We start from the raw sequence: 7,538 nt of genomic DNA on the forward strand, positions 1-7,538 counted from the left end.
TCAGACATGACTGAGCAATGAACACTTTCACTTTTCTTTATATATAGCAGTGTGTATATGTCAGTCCCAGTCTCCCAATTCATCCCTTCCTCCCTTTCCCCTTGGTAATCATGTTTGTTTTCTACATCTATAGCTAGTCTGTTCTGTAGATAAGTTCACTTGTACATTTATTTAGATTCCACATGTAATATCATCTGATATTTTAATGCAATGTTTTTCAAGACTGACCACTTATTAAGTTTGATACCCATGGAAATGAACACCTGCCGTTTAAAATCGTATAATGGTTGTTTCTGTTCAGTCACTCAGTCGTGCCTGACACTTTACGACCCCATGGACTACAGCACACCAGGCTTCCCTGTCCTTCATTATCTCCCAGAGTTTGCTCAATTTCATGTCCATTGAGTTGATGATGGCATCTATCCATCCCTTCCTCTGTTTCCCCCATTTCCTCCTGCCCTCAGTCTTTCCCAGCATTAGGGTATTTTCAAATGAGTCAGCACTTCACATCAGGTGGCTCAACTATTAGAGATTCAGCTTCAGCATTAGTCCTTCCAATGAATATTCAGGGTTGATTTCCTTTAAGATCGATTGGCTTGATCTCCTTGCTGTCCAAGGGACATCGTTGGAGTTTGCAATTTTAAAGTTATTAGAATGTTAATTCAGCCTTGTTTATATCCAACTATCAGTCACTCAATCATGTTCGACTCTTTGGGACCCCATGGACTGCTACAGATCAGGCTTCTCTGTCCATCATCAACTCCCAGAGCCTACTCAAACTCATGTCCATCAAGTCAGGGATGCCATCCAACCTTTTCATCCTCTCTCATCCCCTTCTCCTTCTGCCTTCAATCTTTCTCAGCATCATGGTCTTTTCCAATGAGTCAGTTCTTCACATCAGTTGGTCAAAGTTTTGGAATTTCAGCTTCAGCATCAATGCTTCCAATGAATATTCAGGACTGATTTCCTTTAGGATGGACTGGTTGGATCTCCTTGCAGTCCAAGGGACTCTCAAGATCTTCTCCAACACCAAATGGGCAGACTATCTGAAAAGAAACCAGGTTCAACGTTTCCAAGGAAGATTGTCAGGACCTAATGACTAACTAAAAATGAGAAATAAAGGTGTAGACAGTCAAGTGTGATTTCAGGATCCTATTTTAGAAGAAAAAATATTTGTTTGGCCAAATATTGGCCAAATATTTGAAGCTCCAAATATTGGAGCTTCAGCTTCAACATCAGTCCTTCCAATGAACACTCAGGACTGACCTCCTTTAGGATGGACTCGTTGGATCTCCTTGCAGTCCAAGAAACTCTTCAAGAGTCTTCTCCAACACCATAGTTCAAAAGCATCAATTTTTCGGCACTCAACTTTCTTTACAGTTCAACTTGTACATTCATACATGACTACTGGAAAAACCATAGCTTTGGTTAGATGGACATTAGCTGGCAAAGTAATGTCTCTGCTTTTTAACATGCTGTCTAGATTGGTCATAGTTTTTTTTCCAAGGAGCAAGTGTCTTTTAATTTCATGGCTGCAGTCACCATCTGCAGTTATTTTGAAGCCCCCCAAAATAGTCTCTCGCTATTTCCATTGTTTCCCCATCTATTTGCCATGAAGTGATGGGACCAGATGCCATGATCTTAGTTTTTTGACTGTTGAACTTTAAGCCAACTTTTTCACTCTCCTCTGTCACTTTCATCAAGAGTCTCTTTAGTTCTTCACTTTCTGCCATAAGTGTGGTGTCATCTGCATATCTGAGGTTATTGATATTTCTCCCAGCAATCTTGACTTCAGCCTGTGCCTCATCCTGCCCTGTATTTCTCATGATGCACTTTGCATAGAAGTTAAATAAACAGGGTGACAATATACACCCTTGATGAACTTCTTTCCCAATTTGGAACCAGTCTGTTGTTCCATGTCCAATTCTAACTATTGCTTCTTGACCTGCATACAGATTTCTCAGGAGGCAGGTCAGGTGGTGTGTATTCCCATCTCTTGAAGAATTTTCCACAGTTTATTGTGATCCACACAGTCAAAGGCTTTGGCCTAGTCAATAAAGCAGAAGTAGATGTTTTTCTGGAACTCTCTTGCTTTTTTGATGATCCAACGGGTGTTAGCAATTTGATCTCTGGTTCCTCTGCCTTTTCTGAATCCAGTTTGAATGTTTGGAAGTTCATGGTTCACACACTGTTGAATGCTGGCTTGGAAGATTTTGAACATTATTTTTGCCAGTGTGTGAGATGAGTGCAATTGTGCGGTAGTTTGAGCATTCTTTGGCATTGCCTTTATTTGGGATTGGAATGAAAACTGACCTTTCCCATGCCTGTGGCTACTGCTGAGTTTTCCACGTTTGCTGGTATATTGAGTGCCACACCTTCAGAGCATCATCTTTTAGGATTTGAAATAGCTCAACTGGAATTCCATCACATCTGCTAGCTTTGCTTGTAGTGATACTTCCTAAGGCCCACTTGACTTCATATTCCAGGATGTCTGGGTCTAGGTGAGTGATCACACCAGTGTGATTATCTGGGTCGTGAAGATCTTTTTTGTATAGTTCTTCTGTGTATTCTTGTCACCTCTTCTTAATATTGTCTGCTTCTGTTAGATCCATATCATTTCTGTCCTTTATTGTGCCCATCTTTGCAAGAAATGGTCCCTTGGTATCTCTACTTTTCTTGAATAGCTCTCTAGTCTTTCCCATTCTATTGTTTTCCTCTATTTATTTACACTGATCACTGAGGAAAGCTTTCTTTTCTCTCCTTGCTATTCTTTGGAACTCTGCATTCAAATGCTTATATCTTTCCTTTTCTCCTTTGCCTTTGGTTTCTTTTCTTTTCTAAGCTATTTGTAAGCCCTCCTCAGAAAATCATTTTGCCTTTTTGCATTTCTTTTTCTTGTGAATGGTCTAGATCACTGTCTCTTGTCACCAACTTCTGTCCATATTTCTTCAGGGACTCTATCAGATCTAATCCCTTGAATCTCTTTGTTTCTTCCACTGTGTAATTGTAAGGGATTTGATTTAGGTCACACCTGAATAGTCTAGTGGTTTTCCCTACTTCTTTCAATTTAAGTCTGAATTTTGCAGTAAGGAGTTCATGATCTGAGCCTGAGTCAGCCCCTGATCTTATATTTGCTGACTGTATAGAGCTTCTGAATGCAGAGTTCCAAAGAATAGCAAAAAGAGACAAGAAAGCCTTCTTCAGCGATCAATGCAAAGAAATAGAGGAAAACAACAGAATGGGAAAGACTAGAGATCTCTTCAAGAAAATTGGAGATACCAAGGGAACATTTCATGCAAAGATGGGCTTGATAAAGGACAGAAATGGTCTGGACCTAACAGAAGCAGAAGATATTAAGAAAAGGTGGCAAGAATACACGGAAGAACTGTACAAAAAAGATCTTCATGACCCAGATAATCATGATGATGTGATCACTAATCTAGAGCCAGACATCTTGGAATGTGAAGTCAAGTGGGCCTTAGAAAGAATCACAACGAACAAAGCTAGTGGAGGTGATGGAATTCCAGTTGAGCTGTTTCAAATCCTGAAAGATGATGCTGTGAAAGTGCTGCACTCAATATGCCAGCACATTTGGAAAACTCAGCAGTGGCCACAGGACTGGAAAAGGTCAGTTTTCATTCCAGTACCAAAGAAAGGAAAGGCCAAACAATGCTCAAACTACCACACAATTGCACTCATCTCACATGCTAGAAAAGTAATGCTCAAAATTCTCCAAGCCAGGCTTCAGCAATACGTGAACCGTGAACTCCCTGATGTTCAAGCTGGTTTTAGAAAAGGCAGAGGAACCAGAGAACAAATTGCCAACATCCACTGGATCACGGAAAAAGTAAGAGAGTTTCAGAAAAACATCTATTTCTGTTTTGTTGTCTATGCCAAAGCCTTTGACTGTGTGGATCACAATCAACTGTGGAAAATTCTGAAAGAGATGGGAATACCAGACCACCTGACCTGCCTCTTGAGAAACCTGTAAGCAGGTCAGGAAGCAACAGTTAGAACTGGACATGGAACCACAGACTAGTTCCAAATAGGAAAAGGAGTACGTCAAGGCTGTATATGGTCACCCTGCTTATTTAACTTCTATGCAGAGTACATCATGAGAAACGCTGGACTGGAAGAAACACAAGCTGGAATCAAGATTGCTGGGAGAAATATCAATAACCTCAGATATGCAGATGACACCACCCTTATGGCAGAAAGTGAAGAGAAGCTAAAAAGCCTCTTGATGAAAGTGAAAGAGGAGAGTGAAAAAGTTGGCTTAAAGCTCAACATTCAGAAAACGAAGATCATGGCATCCGGTCCCATCACTTCATGGGAAATAGATGGGGAAACAGTGGAAACAGTGTCAGACTGTATTTTTGGGGGCTTCAAAATCACTACAGATGGTAACTGCAGCCATGAAATTAAGAGGCGGTTACTCCTTGGAAGAAAAGTTATGACCAACCTAGATAGTATATTCAAAAGCAGAGACATTACTTTGCCGACTAAGGTCCGTCTAGTCAAGGCTATGGTTTTACCTGTGGTCATGTATTGATGTGAGAGTTGGCCTGTAAAGAAGGCTGAGCACCAAAGAATGCATGCTTTTGAACTGTGTTGTTGGAGAAGAGTCTTGAGAGTCTTTGGACTGCAAGGAGATCCAACCAGTCCATTCTGAAGGAGATCAGCCCTGGGATTTCTTTGGATGGAATGATGCTAAAGCTGAAACTCCAGTACTTTGGCCACCTCATGCGAAGAGTTGACTCATTGGAAAAGACTCTGATGCTGGGAGGGTTTGGGGGCAGGAGGAAAAGGGGACGGCAGAGGATGAGATGGCTGGATGGCATCACAGACTCGATGGAAGTGAGTCTGAGTGAACTCCGGGAGATGGTAATGGACAGGGAAGCCTCTCATGCTGCAATTCATGGGGTCACAAAGTGTCGGATACGACTGAGCAACTGAATTGAACAGTATAGAGCTTTCCATCTTTGGCTGCAAAGAATATAATCAATCTGATTTTGGTTTTGACCATCTGGTGATGTCTATGAGTAGAGTCTTCTCTTGTGTTGTTGGAAAGGGGTATTTACTATGACCAGTGCATTGTCTTAGCAAAACTGTTAGCCTTTGACCTGCTTCATTCTGTACTCCAAGGCCAAATTTGCCCATTACTCCAGGTATTTCTTGACTTTCTACTTTAGCATTGCAGTCCCCTATAATGAAAAGGATATCGTCTTTGGGTGTTAGTTCTAAAAGGTCTTGTGGGTCTTCATAGAACCTTTCAACATCAGCTTCTTCAGCATTACTGGTTGGGGCATAGGCTGGATTACTATGATATTGATTGATTTGCCTTCAAAACAAGCAGAGATCATTCTGTCATTTTTGAGATTGCACAAATAGTTTGTATACAACTATAACTTTCTTTTGTGGGTGTTATTACAGAGTAGAAATACTCTCTAAATCAGAAATCTCTGGTAGGACAAAGTACTCAGCATCGCTGGATAATGTTTAAAAACCTTCAGGCCACCAGAAGGCTTAAAATGGGTTTGTGTCTCATGTCTATACTTTCAAAGTCCTGACTTTACATATATTTTTTTGTAATTTAGATTTCATTGACCTGGAGACTCCACAGTGAAAAGCTTTAATAATTTTGAGGAAATATAGCAGTTTGGTACACTAAGAGAGACTTTTTCTCTCACTTTCCCTGCCCATTACATCTAATAAATTAATCTCAACCCTTTGCTAAAAATCTTTAACTAGAAGTTTCTGCTTATGGAATGAAAATGCAAAATGATCTGAAATACTTTAGAAGTGTTCAGTGTTTCAAACTGTTTCTAACATGACACAATTTAAACTTCAAAGAAATGATGAAGTGAAGTGAAGTCGCTCAGTCGTGTCCGACTCTTTGCGACCCCATGGACTGTAGCCCACCAGGCTCCTCCATCCACGGGATTCACCAGGCAAGAATGCTGGAGTGGGTTGCCATTTCCATCTCCAGGGATTTCTTCCCCATCCAGGGATCGAAACTAGGTCTCCCACATTGCAAGCATATGTTTTAACCTCTGAGCCACCAGGGAAGCCCAAGTTGTGTGGTTTTGGATGACAGCTCAACGCATGGACCTATGCTGGTCCATGACTTTCCTGAAATCCTGGATGGTCTATCTCAATTTAAGTGCTTAAATAAAATTTTCCATTTGTAGCCTTAGTCACTTCAGTTTTAATACTGTACTTCTTAAGAGGTTAGTAAAAGATTTTCTTTAAAAATTGTCAATATATAGACACTGATATGTGATATGTAATAGAATTGTCTACTGAAGTATAGATAATAGCCCCAGTTTCACTGAAAATCAGCACCAGTTTGAAAGAAATAGCTGAACCAACTTTCTAAATAGGAACTTTAATAAGAAAGAGGAAGCAATCTGTGAGAACACATATTTTTAAACATTAAAAATATTCTTTTACTATATATTGTACTGGGCTTAAATCAATTTCTTAGACTACTAGAAATAAACAATAGTTATTTTCTTCCAAAGTATCATTAAAATTATATACTAAACCCTTTGTTTATTCAAGGGACTTACTGAAACAATGCAAAATTAGTTAGAAAGGTAATCCATGAATACTTAGAATTAATGATTCAATAGAAATTTCCAGGCTGATATAAATCATTACTTGAATGTATAGAACAATCTTATCTGGCAGGCACTGTTCTTTCTATTTAATTATTTTTAATTACATAATTAGCAGCAGCATATATAAAATATTTTTTAGATGGGGAAAATGAAGCATAGAAACTGTGCCTTGTCTCAATCTGCTGTTTATATTTTAAGTGTCCTCTTTAAAGGGGTTGCATAATATTGTTACGTATGTAGAAACAGGAACTGGCAGCAGAAAAGTCAGAAAAGAGACGGGATAACTATATAACTCAGCTTTTTACTTGCCAAGGACATAAGATCTGAGAAAAAGCTGTATTAGTATTTTAGAACCAGAAACTCCAAAAATCATTAAATGCAACTATTTTAATTTCACAGTGATACTTTTCACCTATTTTAAATATATTGTTTGTATTTAATTTGTATTTAGTTTGTATTTAATTTATTACATATATTTCTACCCACTAAGAAGGCTTCTGCTCTTTCAAATATAAATGAGTGTTTTATTCTTTTAAGCACAATTTTTTTTAATTTAGGTTATTTTTTCTATTATTCTGTGAACAATAGCAACATTAAAATCTTATAGAACTTTAATGGAATAAAAATTAAATTGAGCTGTTAGCCAGATAAAGGGCTTTTATACATTAGTCACTAATGTGCAAATAAAATAAGAAAGCCATTTTTCTAAGAACAAAAATTGCTCTTTCCTATAGTATGACTCAGAGACTGAGCTATAAATAAAGAGGGACACAGAGAGGATGAGAGATGATAGTACTGACAACACAGCTGTGTATGAATATAGAACTAAACTAACAAACAGTTGACTGGCAGCTTATAGAGTTTTAAGTCTTTCTAAAAAAAAATCTCCAAAGGTTCTAGTCAAATTCATTACCC

This window comes from Ovis canadensis, chromosome 1 (assembly GCF_042477335.2).
Source record: "Ovis canadensis isolate MfBH-ARS-UI-01 breed Bighorn chromosome 1, ARS-UI_OviCan_v2, whole genome shotgun sequence".
Lineage (NCBI taxonomy): Eukaryota > Metazoa > Chordata > Mammalia > Artiodactyla > Bovidae > Ovis > Ovis canadensis.